Source organism: Pholcus phalangioides, unplaced genomic scaffold, assembly GCF_987345545.1.
Source record: "Pholcus phalangioides strain wild (caught in Gottingen) unplaced genomic scaffold, Ppha-v1.0 ptg000009l_1, whole genome shotgun sequence".
NCBI classification, from domain to species: domain Eukaryota; kingdom Metazoa; phylum Arthropoda; class Arachnida; order Araneae; family Pholcidae; genus Pholcus; species Pholcus phalangioides.
Window position 1 is genome coordinate 4,471,271 of NW_028301602.1, and position 23,756 is coordinate 4,495,026.

General features: G+C 33.9%; 1 protein-coding gene and 1 long non-coding RNA gene across 4 annotated transcripts in view; one reads left to right on the forward strand and one right to left on the reverse strand.

Moving 5' to 3' along the window:
* The window catches only part of LOC149081649 (uncharacterized), a 558,055-nt gene that overhangs the window by 262,919 nt on the left and 271,380 nt on the right, over positions 1-23,756 (reverse strand). The gene's annotated exons all lie outside the window — the stretch shown is intronic.
* The window catches only part of LOC149081650 (uncharacterized), a 265,111-nt gene that overhangs the window by 26,813 nt on the left and 214,542 nt on the right, over positions 1-23,756 (forward strand). The gene's annotated exons all lie outside the window — the stretch shown is intronic.

Below are 23,756 nucleotides of genomic sequence, written 5' to 3' on the forward strand. Positions count from 1 at the left end.
ACTTTCAGATCACTTGAAAATCTCGCGACACGGATTCAGATCACTCAAGCGGCCTACCTCACACCCACAGTTCATTCAAGCAGCCTGCGGCACATTTACAGATCACTTCAGTGATCCGCAGCATATTTAAAAATCACTTCAGCGATCCGCAGTTTATTTAAAAATCACTTCAGTGATCCGCAGTATATTTAAAAATCACGTGAGCAACCCACGATACAGTTCCAGATCACTGCAGTGGTCTACGGAACATTTACAGGTCATTTTAGTGACGTAAGACGTATTTACCGTTCACTCAAGGGGTCTGCGGTGCAAAGCATTTAAGACGCCCACGGTGCAGTTGCACATCATTCTAGTTATCCGCGGCCTATTAACAGATCACTCAAGTGACCTGCGGTGTGTTTCAGTTCATTTAAGTGGCCCGCGACACATTTTGAAACCAATGAAGTGACTGGAGCGGAGGAGTGAGATTGAAAAATTACAAAGTGTGTCCGGATCGTTTTACAGTAAATAAATTAAGCAAATAAAGTCATCACTGGAGTATAGTTGTGAGTGGTCCAAAAATAAATTTCGATTTGAGGAAACGGTACGTTGGTTTGCATGGAAGCTGTGGGTATTGCAGGGTGCAGTAAATTTGGTGGAATGGATCGTCATTGAGAGCGAATTCCGAGGACCTATGCACGAAGTGAAATGGGACTTCTTTTTGATCAAAAGCTCATTTGCAACGAAATAGAAGTGAGTGATACGAGAGAGTACGAGTATTCCGTGAAGAAGGTAAATTGAATTTGAAAGTTTGACCCAGTTCTTCTTTAGTAAAAAGTTTGCACTGGGTGATGCTGAGAAATATGTGAGTAACCTACACCATGAATAGCTATTAGTATATTATTCATTTATTTATTCAATATTGGTTGGCCGAGGCCTATACAAAGGAATGCGGTGATGAAGTTAGACAGAGATGATTGATGCCACAAAGAAAATCGGAAATTGTTTCACAATCAATAATGTCCAGTTATTTGTTCTTGTCGGTTATTGTTCCAGGAAAGAAAATAAATTTGAAACAATCTGTGGATGCAAAGATGGGTTTCAATTTTTGTGAATGGTTAATTCTTTTTGAAAAGTATGAAGCCGGAGTTAGAAGGTTCGAGGTGTCGATGTGAAAATGACCGTGGAGAGGAAGGATAACCGAGAGATATATCTAAGGGTAAAAAGCGGTTGCATATTGAGTTGGCGCTTGAGCTCAGTAACGAAGGCAGAGGATGACCAACACTTAAGAATGAAGCGGGCGGAATTATTTTGAACAGATTCTAATTTGTCTATATTGGAGAGAGTATAGGGGTCCCAGATTTCACAGGCATATGAGAGTAGAGGAAGGATGTAGGTTTGGAAGTGGAGATGTCTTAGGTGACGGGTGGAGTTTTTGAGGTTCCGACGAAGAAAAAAGAGTTTTTGGAGACACTTATGAAAGAGGTAATCGACATGGAGATTCCAACGGAGGTCGGTTGAAATAATTACACCCAGATATTTATAACAATAGTCTGTTTCAGGTTAACTTTGCAGTGAAGAGAAAGGTAGAGAGTGTATTCCTTCGCCGCAAAATATAGTTCTCATATATCGGAGGTTTAAGATGAACCTTTATACATAATATTTCAATTTTTTCTATGATTTTGAAAAAAATACTGAAAAAAAGTCGTTTTGAACCGATGTTTACTTGTTTAAAATTTTTAAATTATAAAAAATATTGGTTACCATTATTAAAAATCCATAGCAACGGCAACGACACTCTGACGCGATATCCTAGAAATTTTCCCCGCCAATATCACTGTTGTGTTTTTTTTGGTTACACAATTATATACTGTATATATACATTTTTTTTTTCGTTATTTGGTTGAATTTTCCATAACGATACAATTTTTCATTCAGTTTTACATGCAGTTGTAGGTTTACATAAAAACGAATATTCAATCAGTTTTATTTTCTCCTAAAAATAGGCTTCAGTGAGTTCAGATATTCACTCATAGATTACAAGAAGTGTTTCTCTTCCAGGAGAGTGCCGATACTATTGTGACTTGTGAGAGGCCCTCTATGGGTGCAGAAGTTTTGGTTATAGGTCCTCCTTTTTTTAATTATTTATTTTTTGCCATGTTTATAGGATAGTTTTAGTTTCCGATCACGGAGAGTGTTGACAGAGTCGCGACTTCCACTCACACGAACGGACGCCATCTTCCACCCACCTGTTTCTCCTCATGCCCCTTGTATAAAGCGTCTCTTCAGATAAAATAAATGAGTGGGGGGGGGGGGGAGTCCACAGTGGTTTGGGCTTTCATCTGTTATGTGACAGTTGTGTCTTAATTTTCACCAGAGATAGCCACGCTAAAGTTCTCTGCTCTTCCATTCCTGAATACTATATTTTTGGTTTTTGAATATTCGTTGTAAACAAAACTCCATGAGAATAATCCGTAATAACCATGAGCAGCACATCAACCGTAACAAAAGACCAAAGCTGTCGGGAAAACAAGTGGCATCGACGTATACAGTTCGGGGAAGGGGGGGAGGTCGAGTGACGGAAATTTCGGCAAGAAAAGTGAGTAAAAAAAATTCTAAACTTTTCCGTATCATTATCATTATTTGGTGCTATTCCTGCATTTACATGTGAAAACAGAGTTAACCTGCTTCTTCTTAATTTATTTAACATTAATTTTTTCCATATAAATTGAAGAAAAAAATTAAAAATCCCCAAGTTTTTGAGAGCCATGGTTAATATACAGTATTTTAAAATTACACGTTGCTTTCATAATATTGTTTAGATTTTTTTTTGTAAATAAATTTCAGCTGAGGGAAGGGAAATATTGCAGAAAAATATGACTTTTTTGAAATTTTTAATGTTACTTACGGCACATCAATGAAGAGTAAGTGACACGCTGATAGAAGATAATTATTTTTTTCTAAATTTTAAAACATTTTCTAATCAAAAAACAAAACAAATGATTTCAAAAACCTCACTTTAATTTCTGAAAGTATTGGCAGTGGTTTTCTTTTAATTCTATAATTATTACTAATTTAACTGTGCAATTACGTTACACGTAAAAAATATTTTTCTCAGTGAGATTGGCGAGAATCGGCCATACCTTACCGAGGCTGCGCATCGATACATTGGTTAAGAGGCTTTCGTTCCCATAGCAACGAGTGATGCGGTTCCCTCGTAGCTTCCCCTTCACTGCAAAGTTAACCTGAAACGGACTATAGAAATTTCGGTCGTCAAGGAGTTATCGATAGTGTAAGAAGAAATGAGGGGAAGTCTTTTGCGAGTAATTCTCATAAAAAACTGTTTTTGAAGAATTAAGGGGTAATTGCCAAGATGAGCACCATTGAGAGACAATTGTTGACAATTATTTTGGAGAAATGCTTGTTCAGATTCGTTGTGCACCGTGTGGTAGATGACGCAATCATCTGCAAAGAGTCTAATATGACAAATGATGGAGTTTGGGAGATCGTTAATGTAAATCAAAAACAATAATGGCGAGAGGACCGAACCCTGGTGTGTGCCAGACTCAACTTGGAGAAATGGGGAATAATTTTACTCCTTCCGAAAAGTTCAAGAGTTGTTTTTGTAAAGAGAGGGGCACGTGTTCTTTTACTTGTGAGAAATATAACTCAATTAAAAAAATTACCTATATAAAATTTGAGGGAGTATTTTTACTCCCCAACGGCATTCGGTGGAGTAAAATTGAATTTGGATGCTTGAATCAAGCATCTCGATGAGTATTGGCCAATACTGGTAGGGCGGATGATAAAATTTTGTATTTCAGTGTACGGTAGCTCACACAAATACGGTGTTTCAATGAAAGCTCATTGAATGTCAAAAAAGTAATTTTAAACATGCTGTGTGTGTGTATCTGTATCTTGAAAACCTTGGTTGGTGATACTGAGTTTCCAACAACTAGCTATAACTCATCAAACCCACCTCCATCCCATTACTCTGGGTTGGATGGGACTACGAGTGGTAGTGCAATAAGTCATGGCTTATTGAGTTCATTTGGTTGGTGACACCTTAAGTTCGCCTACACTAAAAGACTTGAAAAACTGTTATAGTGCATACAATATCTGTTTTAAATAGAGTAGAATCCCGTATTTATAAATATAGTATAAATCTTGAGTAGAATATTGTATTTATATATATATATTGATTTTTTCTCTCTTTCATTCTTAATAAAATATTTATTTTTTTAATAATTTAATTTGAATAATTTAATTTAAATTTACTTTATTAACTTTCAGTCAATTTTCCAATCACTGGTAATTTGATTCAATTTTGAGAACGCGCGTAACAAATCTTGCATCATTCAAATTGCAATCATAGAAACATTAGTTTTTTTTCAGATAGATGGCAGTACATATAAAAAATGAATTTACAAATTCCGTAGAGGAATGTGTACGAGGTGCATATACGGTTAAGTAGTGGTAGTACGTATAAAAAATAATCCGCACTGCGAGTCCTTTTTCCTTAACAGAATCCACTGTTTTAAGTAAATTTCAAAACAGCCGAAATGCTGAAGCAATGCAATAAATTTGCAAAAATGGCAATCTGATCGTTGAATGAAATTGCAGGCATTGGAAAAGAGCCTTCATACTTCAGAATCAGATCAAAGACCACCAGCATCTCAGGTATCACGCCTTTAATAATTTCCTTCTATCCACACGGCAATACTCTCCGACATTTTGAAAAGCATTCAAAGACATTCTATGGGAATTTTCCTCCAAAACCGCTAAAATTTTATTTAAACCTAATACTTTCGATCTTTTTTTACTAGAATTTTTTTAAGAACCCTTTGAGATTCAAATATAGAATATCTTTCAATAGAAATGATCTTAACGGATAGAAAAAAAATCTTTTCAGAACGCCGAATGTTTATTTTCACGGAAGATCGGTACATTTTCCAGAGACGTAATCATGTAAAATTCTCTGGAAACGGAATATCAAGTGCTTTCATTTGCCTAAAAGGCATGAGAAAATAAAAAAGTTCTGAATAGAGAAAAAAATAAGTGAAGCCTTCATCATCATCTCTTTGCATAACTGTAAGCTGACATGTAATCTTAATACCGCGAGCGAGAACAAATTTACTGTCCACGGATTTTTCATGGATTTTTCTAGTAAAGTGGAGCCTCGTTTATACGACGTTCAAGCGGCGGGTCAAAATGGCGTATAGAACGCATAAGTGGCACAACTGACGCTTCTTAAAAAAAAAATTACCCCTCCTCCCCCCCCCCCCTCCACAACACATATAAAATAATGTATTATTATAGAATTGAATGTCTTGAATTGCATCTCCAAATTCTATTATAAAAAATCATTTCAATCATACTCGAGAGGAAAAAATTGAATTTTAAAATCGCATTTCACATCGCTGAGAAAAATAAAATTAGCAGAATCTTATCTTTGCTTTTTTTTGAAAAATTTCCCACCTTGAAATCTCATCTTTTTTGGCAGCAGATGATCTGCAGCTTCGTCTTTGATTTTGTTTGTCGGCTTTATAATGGTTTTCAGAGCTGACACAAGGTTATTCAAACGTTTTGCAATACCAAAATTATCGTCATTAACTTGAAGTTATTTTGTCAATCTAATTTATCTTCTAGAGAAAGCACCTTTCGTTTTCTCGGCATTGCAAACGGCAGATTTGACACAGCCAGCAAGTGAAGCACCACAACGGCAGGGAATTCCTATTTAAGTGATAGAAAGAACTGATAGAGTACTGTGTGGGTGTCTTCCGTGTATGTCTCTTATTGGCAGACTCCTGTACCAAATGCTTACAGTGGAGTTCCCCACGCTCTGAGAATAATGTTTTGAAACATTGGGAGAAAAAATTCTGAAAGAGGCTATGTGGCCTTTTTTCATCGACGACTAAAAACTACTTCTTGTATCAACATGTTCTCCACACATATTATTGCTATGGCATTTTTCTGTGCAATGAACGAAACATTTTAGAATAGGATGAATATGTTTTTAGATACGGTTGTTTACGTGAAAAATATACACATTTTTCGTTAAAAAAAAGCTTGATATTCTCAATTTAAAATCACGTAAATCAAAAAGTTTTGAACATATTACTTTGTTTTTAGTTCATTTGCACAATCAAAACCGTTTAAAATACAGTAGGAAAGTTTCATAGAGGTCAATAAATTCAAGGTCTAATTTGTCCCAGTGTGCAGAAAATGACAGTGGTGCGACAAAAATGATCAAATTGAAAACGAAACAGTTTTGGATTCTAGAATAACTGTACTTTCGAATGAACAAATAAAAACAATTTCGAAAATTTTTGACGAATTTCATCATTTTAAAGGAGGAGAGTCACCTTAAATGATTTGGAATTTCGAGTCGAAGTAAAAACGTCGAATATTCGAGTATTAATTGAGGTTTTGCGTCAAATAAATGAATTATTTTAACATTAAAATGTATAGGAATCAATTGCGACCGAAGCCAAACGTCGTACAAATGTCTAAGTCGTATAACTGAACGACGTATAAACGAGGTTCAACTGTACCTTATTCAACGGAAAGATTAAGCTTAGTATGTGTAGAAACCAAACTTCAAAAAAAAAAAATATTGCACGTCGTTCACTCGCATGTAATTTGAACCGTTCGTTCGAGAAATTTCCTCGTCTTGAGCAAACGTCAAATTTTATTTATTTTTTTTGAACCATGGTTATTGGTGCTCTTTTAAACCAAGCTGGTATGAAATCGATATGCTCTCTTGGGAAGAAGGGCCCTTGATGCATAGGTTTGCTCTACCGACCGCACACGTGCCACTCATACAAGCTCGCTCTCTATCTAACACTGGCATTGTTCTCACGCTCTAAGGCCCTTCGTTCTATCGATCATGCCTTCATGCAACTCCTGGAAAAGACGTAACGAACCTGATAGAAATAACGTACGAAACTTTCTTTAAGGAAAAGTTTTATTTCACAAACTCCTCTTAATAGTCGGAGGGGGAATTCGGACGTTTCTTTCTCAGTCCATTTATCTGGTACATGTTCGAAAATTTATGGTCCGATTGACCATTTTTAGTGCAAAATAAAGTTTTAGAAATTCAATTTTTTATACAAATACAGGGCCACAGCAGACAAAATTCCCAATGAGGTGGCTGAGAAATATATCCATATATATCCGTATATTTTTGTGAAGTTGCATGTGTTAAAATGCATGTTTTATACGTGTAAAGTTCGTAATAATTATCTTACAATAGTGTACTCACGATAGTGATGGTGATTCCATATTACAAATTTCTTTGAGCGTTTATAGTTGATGATTAATTCGAACTTGGTAATTCGAATTTTTGATAATCTGAACTTTCACGAACTCTCACTTGGGTTTTCCGTCTAATTTAATGTGAAAATTTCTTGTTTAATTCGAATATTTTCTCGAATGTTTTGGGTAATTCAAAGTTGGTCATGATTTTTGGGCGAGCAAATTTAGTTTGGAAAAACTCTACAAGAAGACAGACTGCTTTTCTCGACTAAGTTATTGAACAGAAAATCTTTAAAGGCTAATAAAAGTTTTAAAATTCAATTTTTCCTCTTTCTTTGATAATTTAATGCCCATTTTCACATTGGTGAGCCAAAAATCTTTGGCATAAACTTGCTAGAGGAAGGGGGAGGGGGGGGGGGTTCTTTCCGTGCTGGAATAGTTTCCCCTAAAAATACTCAATTTTCTTCGAAAAAGTTATTTTCGACTTTTTCATGTCCTTTACATTCATGTGCGAAGTACAGTAACCTTTTTGATATAGTATGTGGAAAATGTTAGCTGTCAATGTTTGAGAGAATATGGAAATCAACTTTTTGATTTGGCTATAAATGCCTCTACTCGACGGGAAGAAAGAACATATTTTAACACTGGCTCATATCCGAAAATATTTGACTCTCAAATCTCACGCAATCAATCGATTTTTATTAGACTTTCCATCAATTCTAGAAGATTCGAGGGTGTAGTTTAAGTCTTGAAATCATTTCACGACAGGCTCCCAAGTTTTTTTTCCAACTTCGATAGAAGATCATTGCTAACTAAGCGAGCATAAAGTATGGGTAAATTGGCGTTAGTCCAAAAATGAGCAGTTCTCATACTTACACGTTCTGGTTTAAAAAGAGAATGTTATAACGAACTTTACTGTACTTTTTATTGTTTTAGCAAGTACAGATTATAACGAAGATCTTGCTAAAACGAGCGATTTCTGAGTGGTTGTCAAATAGCTAATGTTAAAGTCATAAATATATTCGGTTATAGCGAATTAAAAATTAGAAAGCATTCGCTGTATCGTCAAAAAAGAATTCTAAAAAAAAAAATACTTGTTTTTCTTTCCCTTCAAGAATCAAACATTATCATGGATTCTTATCATCGCACATGCTCCTCGTAAAAGTCACTCCGAGGTACTTCTAACACAGAATTGAAAAAACCGATTAGGGGCCGTTCAAGTATTACGTAAGCAAATTTTTACAATTTTTCACCCCCCCCCCCGTCAGCAAAATTTCGTCATCGGCTCTGCCCCTTTGAATTCTAATGCATATTGGTGGAATCAGAGACGTACAGGGGGGGGGGGGGGCTCGTGCCGCCCCCCCCACGATCCAAAATTCATTTTTTTAGTGCAAAAAATATTTTTTTTAAATTTGAAATTTCGGAAAACAATACCTTTTATATGTTATAATCGATTTCTGTTAATTTCAATGGTATTTGAAGGCTATGAACTCTTTATAAATTCATTCGTTATCTTTAATAAATTCATAGCGACCCACCCTTTAAGCCATATAATGATAAATCGTATAAAGGCCCTTGGCCGGCGGACCAAATATGGACCTGGGGGATTATCTGATGCGGCCTGCCCTCCTCAAACCTAATTTTGTAAAAATGAACTAAGCGGCACATCTACAGATCGGTTAAGTGTCGCGTGGTACAATTTCAGAACATTTAAGCGGCCGTGGCACATTTTCAGATCACTTAAATGAACCGGGACACGGTTCAAGAACACTTAAGCGATCCGAGACACATTTAGAGATCCCTTCAGTGACATGTGACGTAGTTTTAGATCACTTAAGTGGCTCCGTTGTACATCACTCAAGTTACCCGCGCCACATTCGCAAATTATTTATGTGATCCGCGGCATATAATTACGAATCACTTGAGTGATGGTGGCACAGTTCCAAAGCATTTAAGCGGCCCGTACACATTTCCAGAGCACTCAATCGGCCCGGACACCTTTCCAGATCACTTGGATCAGCGAAACATTTAGAGATCACTAAAGTGGCTCTGTACGGCACTTATCAATAGGGGGAAATGTTATTTCAAGTGCCCACAAATTATCGAAAGGTTTTTTTTTTCATTTTTGGCGCACCGAGTAGTATGCCATTAAAAATGTTTCATATTTTCATAAAGGGTGGTTGATGACGTGAGCATTATCCAAACCCACCTCCCCCCCCCCCTTGTCATCAAAAATCGACCCCTTAGATGTCATAAATATTATGTTCTACACAGAACATTTTGAATAAGCATGTTTAAAAATATTTGAATCAATATTTTGATCAAATTAGATTCAATGATAACTTTCGAATTGAGTTTAATGGGAGTGTCGGTTTCGCTGTAGAAGTTCTGTATCAAAGGAGTTTTGAGAAAGACGACCGAAATTTATTGTCTCCTCTATGAACAGTAGTTTTTCGTATTCTTGCAAGTATCAGCTCATCCCCTCATAAGTACCATTCGAGAGGAGTTTCTAAAAAAACAAGCAACAACAGTTTAATCGAAAGTAGTTTCGAAATCAGTGAATAATAAAAAAAATGACATGAATGTCGCTCTCCACTTGTTAGTACAGGTTATACAGAAGACTGGATGTTGTGAAGATATTTATTATTTGAGATGTTAATTTTTTAAGGAAGGAAAAAACTCATCTCTGCCTCTACCGGGAGTCGAACCCGGGTCCCTCGGCACATATACGCTCTAGCGGAGGAAAGCCTCTATCTCCTCTGTAGCTTAGTGGTAAGAGCACTCGTCCGGCAATCGAGGGACCCATGTTCGACTCCCGGTAGAGGCAGAGATGAGTTTTTTCCTTCCTTAAAAAATTAACATCTCAAATAATAAATATCTTCACAACATCCAGTCATCTGTATAACCTGTAATAAAAAAAATACTACCGATTTTTGTTCAGAAAACGACCAGATCCAAATGAAGAAGTCACAGGTTCCGGCAATTATGTTCAGCATATCACAACTTGCTTGAAGCGGGCAACCTTTATTTTTATACCTATTTCTACATTTGTTCACATCTACCGAATACGGGGGTGAAATGAATAAAATATATTTTTATAACATCTATTAATATTATTTGGTCGCAATATTCGATTAAAATTCGGTTAATACAAATACAAATACAACGCCACAACAGGCAAAATGCCCAACAAGGTGGCTGAGAAAAAGATGCCCATAAAAACATGGATGTCATATATTTAAAAAAAAAAACAGCAACCCAATTAAAAATGCAATTAACACAAATTATAAACAATATATACACATGATAAAATATTATACAATGTCCATAAAGAATACTTATGGTTGTCTTATTCTAAGAAGGGATAGCTTCTCGATTTACCCCAATATGTTTATCGTATTTCTTTTTAAACGTGTCAATTGTGTTACAATTTACTACCTCCGGGGGTTAGCTATTCCATTTATTAACAACCCGATTAGAGAAAAATTCCCTGCGACACCATAACCTTGCATTGTCCGTCGACTAATCGATTAATTTTTTTATTAAAATCAGTTAAAAATTTTAATCGATTGCCAGCTCTAATTAGAACGTAAGACGTCTAAAAGGCGTTTCAATGCAGAGATAAATCAGTAGTTTTCTACAATTCTATAACCCGACAGAGCAAAAACTGGATATTCGCTCATAACCTTATGAAGCCCGTTATAATATTTTAGTCGTGATTGTGAACTGTCATTATAATGGACTTTTACTGTATTTTCAAGTGTGAAACATCAGCTGAAACAGTAGTCCTCCTGCATCTTCATATGAAACTATAGTTTTCAAGAGAAAAAAAAAATTTTCATGGGCTCTGTCAAATTTCCAAAATTTATCCTAACCTACCTTCGATTGATTATTCGGTTTTTAATAGTACAAGAACCTGCAGCAACTTTTCCTAAAAGTTTTGGGATCAATTTGTTTGCATCCTATAAATTTTTTCCCCCGATCCTGATCTCTTCAATAGAAAACCAATAACCGATATGTATTTCATCAGAGAAAGAAGAATAGAAAAGTATTATTGATGGAAAATACAAACTACATTGTCAGTTTCTTTTTTTTTTTTATGAATATTTGAATCCGTCGCATTTCTTTCACATCGACTGGAAGAAAAGTCCAAACATTCTATTTCTTAAATTCTGGAGAAAATCGCCACAAAAACTTTTTCAAATGGTTCATAAAATCTTTTTATAAATCTCCCGTTTAACGAAAAATATTGCAGTTGAAGTTCTTTTTTATATAGATAAGAAGGAGAAGAGACCAATAAAATAGATGTCATCATCCTGCTCACCGAAATGATCATTATGAGTGTGTGGGTTTGAGGACAAGAAAGGATTTTCCACACTACATTTATCTTCGGTTATCTATATCCTCAAATTTCCTACAAAGCCAATGATCCGCGGTAACGGTAGAGTAATAATAATGATGAAAAAGCCGTATAAATAATGGAAGTACATAGAAACTGAAATTTCGATGTTCCCCGCTGATCCGGGGAACATCGAATAATAATGATAGAAATTAATGAATGATGCTATCATATTATTTTGGCTATCACACGTTAGAATACTTATAGATAGTTTGGGTATACGTGGTGGTAAAACTTTATAAAAATACAATTATCTCTTGGAATTTTATACATTCTGATTTAGACTATTCCATTATTTCATTACATTTTATAGTCAAATTATTATTATTTTACTGAAGATTATGTTATGATATTCTAAATTATATTTTCTGTGAAATCATCTATTTTTTCTCAAAAATTATAAAAAAGATAATGCAGTCTTTTCCGAAAGCATCTTTTCAGGAAAATTGTTAGAAAGTTGAAAACAAAAGTTTTTTTTATAAAAAAAATTTAATTTTAACACAGTATTTTACAATTTTGAATATTAGTAAACTTAGTAAACTAATTTTCATGAGTAATAACACACCCGCAAACGCGTGTATTGTCTCCACACCTATTATCATTGACCATGGCCTATAACATTAACAAGATTTTTCTAAAACAATTATGATAATGAAGACCATTTTGTCAAATTTTATCACAATAGCAACTATCAATAAAAAAAATATATATATATATATGTATAGCTTTTATAATATATATATAAAGCTATATATATAGCTTTCTAACTTCCAACTACAATAGCTCTTCAACACAAGAAACTTCTTCAAATACATTGGACTACGTTATACTGTTCTGAAATGAATCACTCAGAAAACTAGACACTGAAATATCCGAGGATGATGTCACTCTTCGCGATCCATACAAACGCTTACAACAGCTGGTTGGTACGAAGATGAATTTAGGATAGGGAGAAGATTCCAATGCTTTTGCGGGGAATCGAACCCACGTCCTCTCACTTGTCGGGTGAGCACACTAGACTACAAAGACAACGACTCTCAATCTGTCCTTAGAGCTCCTGTGCACTGAACGGGACCGAACGTGGATGGTTTGACCTAACTCAGGCCAAATCTCCCAAATGCTGACACTCGCTACCAGATTCCCAAGAGGGACATCATCCTCGGATAAGTTGCCATCTGGTTCGAAATGTCTGTAATTGTGAACTTTGGCCTGAGTTAGGTCCGATCGTCCATGTTCAGTGCACAGGAGTGATAAGGAGAGACAAACTCGTTCCGTTTGTCGTCTAGTGGTCTAGGGAGCTCACCCGCCTAGTGAGAGGACATGCGTTCGATTCCCCGCAAAGGGCAATGGAATTTCCTCTCTTTCCTAAATTGGTCTTCGCATAAGCACTGTTGTATACCTTCACTTAGAAATATTCACAAAACATATTGTAAAAGATACCAAAACTTTCATGAAAAAAAATCTTTCTAAGGAATCTTGAAAACTACAAACTGTTCTTGTTTGAAGTTTCGTAGACTTCACTAAAAAAAATGATAAACTTCAAAAGGGGGATTTCTTCATAAATAAACGAATCTCTTTCTGCAGATTCTCAAATTTCAGATAAAATTACGTAGAATGTTCTCGAATTTCGAAAAAAAAATTGAATTTATCTGCGTGTTACTTATTCATTATATTCACGATATAGTTTTGTTCCCCGTTTCCGTTTTCTCTCGACATGCAATCAGAAATATCTCTGCTGACTACAATACTTGCCCACTTCAGAATTGAAGTCTATGTGATAGTACTTTGGCTACAAATACGATAGCGTGTCAAAAGATGAACGATTATATTCCAGAACTTCATTTCACAGAGAGCTTTGGAACGAGTCACGGAAGATCAGAATTTGCGAGTATTTGGAATCAAACTTCCACGCTTCCATAATGGAATATCGAGTGAAAATCCGGGAATTTAATTAACTCTCCCACTGATATATTTCTTTTGGATATTAGAAAATAACGTTCGAACCCTCCAACATGAAATTTTCACGGTCATTATCATAAATGAACTATAAGAGTAGCGAATCTCTACGAGTCCTGCTGTTGTATTGTACGCTAATTTCAATATAGCTCCCGCATTTTTATTACTTTTTTTTCCGTGATTAGTTTGCTCAGGATAATTTTTTTTGACACTAAATAGCAAATATAACAAATATTCATTGCAATTTCAAGAACGTGAATCACAATTTGAGGAATTTACGTATAGCAAGTCGAGATGGATTTACGTGAATTTTCTGAGCTGGAAAATATGCAATATTTTTCAGCTCATTTATTTCATTAATTTGAAAAAAATCTTATGTAACCGGTAGATTCGAATTTCTCTTCTTCTAGAAAAATATCATCTTATTTATCTTTAATATATACAACTTATAATCTATGAAACCGTGGCGTATGTGGCATATAATCCATGCAAGTTCACCCATCAATAGGGTGATCACGCGTCCCGTATTTCCCGAGACAGTCCCGGTTTTTTTTCTTTTTTTTTTGGCCGTCCCGACTTTTTACCAAAAGTGCCCTGGTTTTTCCCGTTTTTTACATGAAACTAAATTGAATTTTTATTCTTTATTGAAGACAAAGAATGAAATTATTTTCCCACTCATAAATTATATTATGATAATTACAAATAAGAATTTAATCTTTCTATAATATCAATAAGAATATTAATCTCGCACATTTGTCTTGGTGAACGTTTAATTTCGTGGAATTCATTTAAATCCACTGAAATTTGCAGTAATGCTTTATTTCCCACCATTTTGATTTTTACGTAATTTTTCCAATATTTAGCAACTTTGTTTACTTTTGGCGTCATTTTTGGCGATAATTGGCGATGTCCCGTATTTTCATGTATTTGGAATCCCAATTTCCCGTATTTCTTTCGAGGAAGTATGGTCATCCTACCCATCAATAATTTGCGGGAATTTATGCGTTATCCTAAAAGAATGGAAGGAGTTATTTGTGACATTTTTGTGGAAAAAATTTTAACTTTTATCCTCGCATCTATATATGCCTTGTACAAATATTAAAAAAAAAAAAAAGTTTACAAATGAAATTAAAAACTGATTGTAATTGAGAATGAATTTTTATAAATTGAAATGTTTGTATTTGTAAAAAAAAACTGCAAATAAGAACAGCAGCTTATATAATAATCCGCATTAAGAAATTCCGATGTTTTTTCAACGTATAAAAATCAAACGAATTATACGCAAGAAAATACGGTAGATATTCACATGAAAGTTTTAGAATTGTTCTATTTCCGTGTATAACCCTCACATGCAAATTTCTCTCTGTGAGGAAGAAAAGTTCACTTTTTATAGTCTACAGTAGCGGACAATCCTCATATGCCCATTCCATTCATCAACATTAAAATCCTAAAAAATATTGAAGTTCTTTATCATATATTTTTGTAGAACAATTATCGATTCTTCTGCTATTTTATTATGCTTTGTATAAATCTTGAAATTTTTTTTTTTTCAAATTTATTTATATATTATCAATTTCGAGATGTACGTTCGGTTAATTACTATGTATTAAATTTAATAATAAGTCATTTATTTAAGTTAATTTCTATATTGTATCGAGATATATATTCAGTTAAATATATAAATTAAATAATTATTTCTATTCCAATTTGCCAGAAAAAAAAGTGCAAATAATACTCTGTGGTAAATCCGCATTATGGTATTTCAAGGTTTTTGTATCGTATAATTCTTGGATTATATGCTCGGGAAAATACGGTGCAGAAAAACTAAAGAGTGAATCTGGGAAAATTTTTTCACAATACAGAGAGAGGCATTTTCTTACCCCTCAGGATACGACACATTATTTTTTAGAAACAGGACAAATAGAAAGGTGGAGTATCATATATGCACATAAATGTGAAAGTATATATTGTATGTATGTTTGTTTGTTCTTTATATAAATTCATAATTTTGAACCGATTGTCGCCAAATTTTGCATATATGCCAAACAGGACAGGGATTGAACAATAAGCTACTTTAAAAGTTCACCAGAGCTGGGCAAATGCTCGAAATTGGCGAAAAACTGTCGGGCAACAATGGTTCCTGGGCCCCAACAATCACTTTTGGAATGTTTATTTTGGTAACCGTGGTTCCCTAATAATGCATTTCAGACCTGTATGTGCCTTTACAATGGTTTGCCTCTTCTTTAATGCTGCCAGTATTATAGTTTATGCCTTTACTATGGTTTGTCACTTTTTCAGTCCTCCCAGTAATTGAAAAACCGGAAAGCACCGGGTATTATGGCTAGTAATTTTATATAGACTAAAAAATGCTTCTGCTAGAGTTTAACTTGCAAGGGCAGTAAAGATTAGTTGGAATCACTGATTAGAAGACTAGTTGGGGCCCTGTGTGTAAATAAGTAGAATTTGGAAACAAACTCTCTTCTGCTTTGTATCATAACTACAGATACGTAAATTAAACATATAAAAACATCTAAATCCCCCCCCCCAAGAAAATCCAAATCAGAAATTATTTATTTATTCGCAAAAAAAAGAAAAAAAAGAAAAAGCAAATTTTCAAGTTAAATAAGTTCCGTGTTCATCCAAAAAAAAAATCAAATGAAATATTTTGCATTAATTCACAAAAACGAGCAAAACGACAAAATTTCCAAGTAATTTATTTATGAGGTCAGTATTAAAGTAATGTACATAGTTGGAAGTTCTAGAATTCGGGTGTTCAGCAAAATTTACTACCTATTTTCTCTTCAAAAATGTGTAAAATACAAAATTATTATTATTGTTATCATTTTTTTTTCTTTTTCTTTTTTTTGCGGAAACGTGGTAGAAATCAAATTTTCGTATTTATTCATCAAAAATGACAAATTTATTATTTATCGAACTATTTTGTAAATACAAAAATCACTTATCCCTAATCATAACACATATTTTGTTAGGAAAAAACGAAAATTAACAATATGCCCTTCTAGCCATCGGATCATATTATGAGCCTTTATCTTGATAAGAAATGAGTATTCAAACAAACAAAGAATGAACACAAGATCATTTCACCAGTTTATATATGTTGCAGCTCAAGTCCGATTTTCAGAAATGAGGTGATTGTTCGGACTCTGGGCAGGCTATTCGCGAAGTGGCTGGAGATCTCTGGCCAAACTTCGCTGCGCTGATTTGAGATGGTCCATTGGGTACGGATGGTGCCCGAGTGGCGTAGTGGGGAGATGCTCGTCTTCCACCATGAAAGTTATCGTCAATGTACGCAGGTTCGAATCCGAACATCAGAAACAAGTTCTTTTCATGCCGAGCAAGAAGCGATCACCGATAGATGGCATCTTCGTTTCCCTACTAATTCTATTAGTTGCAAATTGCTGTCTGACCGGAGTTGGTGTGCGGTAAAGTAGTAGAGGCATGAACGGTCATACATTGGCGATGAAAAAGATGAATTTGGAGCTAATCCAATGCAGCTACTATGCTTTGGATTAGTTCTATGTGATGAGAGAGGAAAAAAGAAAAATTTGAGAGGGAAAATTATTTACTTAATAGACATGAAAAAATTTTCAGTCTAATTTTGAAAAATGATAACCTTATCGTGGCTGCAATATCATAGTAGCCACAGCTAACGTGAATATAATTATCACAAAAATACACCAAACGGCGATGACCTCAAACCATGTGTTTTTTTTTTTCGAACTTTGGCACAGGGACCTCCAGCCAGTTTACGAACTAGTTGGCCAAAGCCTGGAATTCGAACACTGGTCTTGTCAATTTACAACGAAATTGGCCAATTCCCGAACTGGCCTATTTCGGGCTTCGGCCGTAACATTTACTACTAATTACTAATATTCTCTTGTATTTTTAACCTCTTAATTCTGATGCAATTCTCCATTGCATTGCATATTCGCGTTTCGCAACCGAATACAAGCGGGCGTCATTTGGTATCGTTCCCAAATAATAATAGTGATAATATTAATAACCAGGCAGCCGTTATGATGTCCTATTCACACCCATTGACGAGTGAACTGAACTGGACGGTTTTAGGCGGCAATTAACGCGATTCAGACGTGGATTAAATGCCATTGATGGTAGAGAGAGTGAGAGAGCTCTAAATATAGAACAGGCTCTAGAACCAAAAGCATGAATCAATATTAGAGTTCGGAGCGTTGACGACGGCGAGATGGAACTTTGCGATCTTTTCTTGAAATGAAACGAGGCCATTCCTCAAGAGAGGAAAAATAGGAAACATTTTTTTACGTATTTTATAGCCCAGTAATTACTGGTTCGTTCATCGCTTATGTGAGTGACCGCTTTTCTGTGTTTGCCTCCATGTTCGAGGAATATTCATTTCTCGCTCCTTCAAATCGCTCGTAATTACTATTTGCAGCTCTTCCAGGAATTTCTATCATTCAGAAAACACTCAAGCTGTTTCACACATTTTTGGATGTTTAAGTGAATGTTCCTTTAGCTGTGAAAATCTAATTATTATTTAGAAGGGCCGCAACACTAAACCATTAAAAAAAATATTATTTGCCTTTAAAACGTGTTAGAAGTTTCCTTTGAGTTATTATTTTATAAATTTCTTCGGTTATTTCAATTAGCAAGATAATTGAATTTCGATGTCCATAACTCGCAATAGTTTTCTGAAGAAAGGAAAAATAATGCAGCTAAGTACTCAAGGGAGGAATTGGATTTTTAATAGATTTTTAAATGGCGCTTTGAAAATATTCTAGATGTTTTAATTCATTTATTGTTTACACAAAGTATAGAAAACTATTAATTCATATAAGTACGCGTTTTTGACGTAAGTCTTATTTATCAATGAACATTTCTTAAAATTGTCAACGAGTTACTTGAATTTGACAGACATAAACTTCAGTCTCGGATGATGAATTTGATCTGCAATATTGGCTTCGATGTACGAAAGCCTGGATAACCAAACTGAAATAAAGATTAAGTTCGGAAAGTACAGTAAATTCACGTTCCTCTGAGAGGGGAAGATATAGTTGGGGGTGGGGGGAGATACAGTTCTGTTGTTTTGAATGCAGGATGTCGTTGAAGAAGGCGGTGGGTATGCTGTTGCTGCCAGATGCAGCTTTGGAAAGATTGAGGAAGGCTGCTGTGAATTAATTACTGCTTATTATTACATTTATGTGGCCGAACTTACATCTTTGTTAAATGAGAGTGTTTTTGAATATTTTAATATTGTGTTGTGTGTATTGTTGTTGTCTTGTATTTTTGCCTTCAAATTATTTTTGAAGTATATATATATTGTGAATGTGAACAAGTGAGCAGCACCAGCTCTTTTGTTATTTAAAAAGTTATATAAATTTTTGCTATTTCTATCTTCATATCTCTAGATTTTTCATACCACAGTATATATACTTGAGTGTATATATATATATAGACGAAAATTAATTAATTTTGTTATTACATTAATTGCAAACTTTTTACTACATTACAATTTTTCTTATAATTTTGTGTCCACTTAATTGGTGAATTTTTTTTTGAAAAAAAAATGAATTGTCATATTTTATATCTGGCCGTTTTTTGGTTTATTTCGGTTAAAAATTTGGTCGTTTCTGTCAAGTATTTGGCCGTTTTCTGTCAAGTATTTGGGCCGTTTCTGTCAAGTATTTGGCCGTTTTCTGTCAAGTATTTGGTCGTTTTTGGACACGTATTTTGTCATTTTCGGTCATTTTTTGTTTTCAAATTCAGTATTTAAAGTTTCACTTGTTCTAATGGATTTCGTGGATGTTTTCATACGGTCTCGACTTCCCCTGAATCATTTTCATACCACGATTTTCATTCAAATAAATCATTATTCGTTGATGGATTTAAGAAAGTTTGTATTTTTTTTCAAAGATATTTCGATTATTTTTCTTGGATAATTCACGATAAAGAAAGAAATTCAAAATTAAGAAATCTTTCTACATGTCCCACTTCACCACAGATATAAAATTCTCTTCTCATCTCTATCTCTTAACAGGAAATGATGTTGTTTTTTCAAAATTTTGAATTCGGAAGCTCATAAACACTTCTCGAATCAGAACTCAATATCTATCTATATATATGTATGCGAATATTTTCTATATATAAATCCGCTGAAATGACAGACAGAACTGCAAGGAGAGGAGGGAAAAAAACACAAATCAGTACGCGTATCACATAAAGTACTTTCGCTGCCAGAATTTCATTTGAGTTAGTCGCAATCCATTTCATTTCTAGGAAAACATATTAGAAGAGAACTGGAATTGAGTGTCAGCTTCTGGAATAGAAGAGGAGTCAAAAAAAAAATTTCAGTGGAGGATGAGGCCCGAAGCTTTGTGCAAGATAAACAAGCCAACTTCAACACGGATTTCCCAGAGATGAGAGAAAATTTATTTGCCGAAGGTTTTAAGTCTTGGGATATACTATGTATTTCTATATCATACGTCACTGTGACAGTCAGGATTTTCTTACGAGGGAAATATATTTTGCCCGGAATTTTCCTGCCTATAAACAAAAGACTGCGTGGGGGATTCTCCTATCTTGTTTTATATTCTGGATTATAGACTCCTATCAGATCGAAAACGAAATTGGATAACGTTCGTGATCCCCTCCATGAAATTATTTTCCGGATTTTACAAGATTTTTCATCGAAATTCTTCTTCTCTCTTTCAAGTGCAGAAAACAAATTTGAAATGTTTTGAATGTTTTTTATATAATAAAGGGATTGAAGATCAAATTCTCAGAGCTGATAAAAAAAAATTAACAAAAAAGTTATTTTTTTGGAATATGTGTTCTCTCGTAATTTAACTCTTCTCGTAATTAAACTCTTCTCTCTCTCTCTCTCTCTCTCTGTATCTTTCTGAAAGATTTGATATATTTATAATGCGAAATCAAACTCGGTTATAACGACAGTAAAAATATCATTATAATCAAAGTGGCCTTGACCCTCTATGGATCACCCCCATAAAAAAGTATTGATTTCTTTTACAAAATGCGAAAGTAATTGGTTCCGTTTTACGTATTTGTTAATAAAACGATACATCAACACGGAATTTAACTAATTACAGTGGATTTTTTAACCTGATAAAATGATTAAATAAGAGTAAAATATACAGTTTGCCTTGATTTTAATGTTATCTAAAAACAGATAAAATTTTCTTTATCAAAATTGAACAGTTTTTACTTTTAATTCTTCTTTTCTCGATTTGGTGAGATTTTATTAATATCTGAACACTTGAAATTTCAACAGCTCTGAGAAATGACCCCAACAAAGAATCAACTCTTTCTAGATAAAAAAAAAAGTATTGTATTTACAGAGCAATATTTTGTACCGAAATGAGAGGAAAAAATTGAGAAAAGAAATTGGTGTAATGGGTTATTTGGCCATATTTTTCTCATGTATATTCAAATATGCACGAGACCAGAGGGTTGAAATCGTGGTTAAGATTTTTTAAAAAACTTATTGATTTGAATCATCAGACACGCTACGGAAGTAGTGATCACATCCTTTAATATGAGTAATACTAAAGGATGACCTATAACCTTATCCAGGACTTTGAAACTAACCAGAACCACACAGGATACAGACACGCATAAAAATATTTTTAAATTGGAAAATTTGTGATAAAATCTATGACTATGTAAGACTACGACTACGCAATGACTATGCATTTTGATAATGGTGTATGCCTTTAAGCGGACTGTGAATAGTTGGAAATAAAAGTTTATGAAGATGAGGAATGCGTTCATTAAATGCATTTTAGGATCCCGATCCCTGAAGCGACGATTTTATTTTTCTGTGAATGCTAAGAAAAGTAAAACATGTAAACAGCGATCCTTGGCTTCTGTGAACTATGTGAAAGGTCGGAAACCGAACACGCATCGCCAGTCATTCAATGAACCCTGGTTTCATCGTTCATTTATCGATACGCGAAAGGCAGTCATACATTTGACTCAGATTTGACATTTTACGGGTTTATTAGGAAAAATAGCACGAAAGCAAAATTATTCTACAATTTTGACACTTTGTTTCATCTGAGATCGATAAAATACGGATTTCAACGTTATTATCCATGGCTCCGTTTCTCAACGTTTCTGCACCGGAGGACCAGTAAAATGCCTGAAGCAGTTCGTAGGACCACCAAGTTACAACATCTAGGTTTATCTTTAATTGAATCCTGTGTGAATTCCATTGTTACTTATGACATGAAATTAATAAAAAAAAAATCATTTAGCTTCAATTTGATTCGAATATATATCTTCGTTATATATTCGTGGACCAAAGTTTGAGAATGGCCGCTCCATGAGAATCATCCGTAATTCCGCTAATTGATTTTACAGCCATTATGCGGGAGAAAAGGTTTTTTTTATTCAGGATTCACCAAAATTTCCAGGAATATTACTGAGAGTTAATTACGTTTTTCAATATCTAGAATGGGAATGAAAGTACCCTTGTGATTAATGAGTGAATACTGCCATAAATATACTTATTAATATTTTTCCCCGAATAGCTAATTTGCTAATTAGTTATGGCTGGGGGTAAATCTGATACAGTATAATACAATTTAACGTCCTCTTTGCCTCTCATGAAAATCTGATGCTTGTGATCCGTTTGTTATTTTTCATGTTTGGTACTTAGCCGGCATTACACTATAAAAGTTTTAGAAAAGTTCTTTTATAAATTTTAAAAAGTGAAACCGGTATGGGTTACTTTTGAGCACGTGTAACCAATACTCTTATTGGTTGTTTTTCTTTTCAAGTTTTGTAAAAGATATTTTATTAAACTTTTTTATTATTGTATGTGTGTGTGTAATCCTGAATATAAACTTTTTTTTTCCTTTTTGAATTTGAGGTTTATGATGATTGAACAGTTGGTGTTGCCATCTAGCGGCCCATAAAAGATTCTAAAATTTAATGTAGTCAGTTTTTGATGGAAAAATAAGAGTATAGAAAAAAACATTGTTTCAAAATTATTAATTTCTTTTTTGTTTCAGTCAGGGGCTCCTTTTTTTATTTTGGTAATTTCATGGTATTTTAAAGCATATTTATATACAAAATATAAAATTTAAATCTTTTTCAGGCCCGATGCTTGATACTCTAATTTCGTTCAAATCGACTCCTTCTCAGGAGGAGGAGGAGGGGGGATGGTTTAACCTTTCGGACAATGTAGTCAGAAGAAAAAGTGAGTTTCTTGAGACTCAAAGGGTAAGCCAACCAGGTTTGGGGCCGCCCTATATTCTTTCAGATTTCCATGAAACTCGGGCCAAGTCAAAATCCGAATTCGTATGGGGCTCATGGAACGCTGTAATAAGAAAAAGCGCACTCTAAAGTGAATTTTTTTTCCTAAGAATTTCATTTTATTCTGAGATAATTTTTTTCATTAAATATGAGTTTTCATTAATTTTTGAATGACTTTTTCATTGAATATGAGTTTTCATTAATTTTTAAATGACTTTTTCATTGAATATGAGTTTTCATTAATTTTTGAATGACTTTTTCATTGAATATGAGTTTTCATTAATTTTTGAATGACTTTTTCATTGAATATGAGTTTTCATTAATTTTTGAATGACTTTTTCATTGAATATGAGTTTTCATTAATTTTTGAATGACTTTTTCATTGAATATGAGTTTTCATTAATTTTTGAATGACTTTTTCATTGAATATGAGTTTTCATTAATTTTTGAATGACTTTTTCATTGAATATGAGTTTTCATTAATTTTTGAATGACTTTTTCATTGAATATGAGTTTTCATTAATTTTTGAATGACTTTTTCATTGAATATGAGTTTTCATTAATTTTTAAATGACTTTTTCATTGAATATGAGTTTTCATTAATTTTTGAATGACTTTTTCATTGAATATGAGTTTTCATTAATTTTTGAATGACTTTTTCATTGAATATGAGTTTTCATTAATTTTTGAATGACTTTTTCATTGAATATGAGTTTTCATTAATTTCTGAATGACTTTTTCATTGAATATGAGTTTTCATTAATTTTTGAATGACTTTTTCATTGAATATGAATTTCCATCAAAATTCTGCAATTATTTTTTCATCAAAAATGGATCTTCATTAATTCTAGAAATATATTTTTATTAATTCTTAAATTATATCTTCCGATAA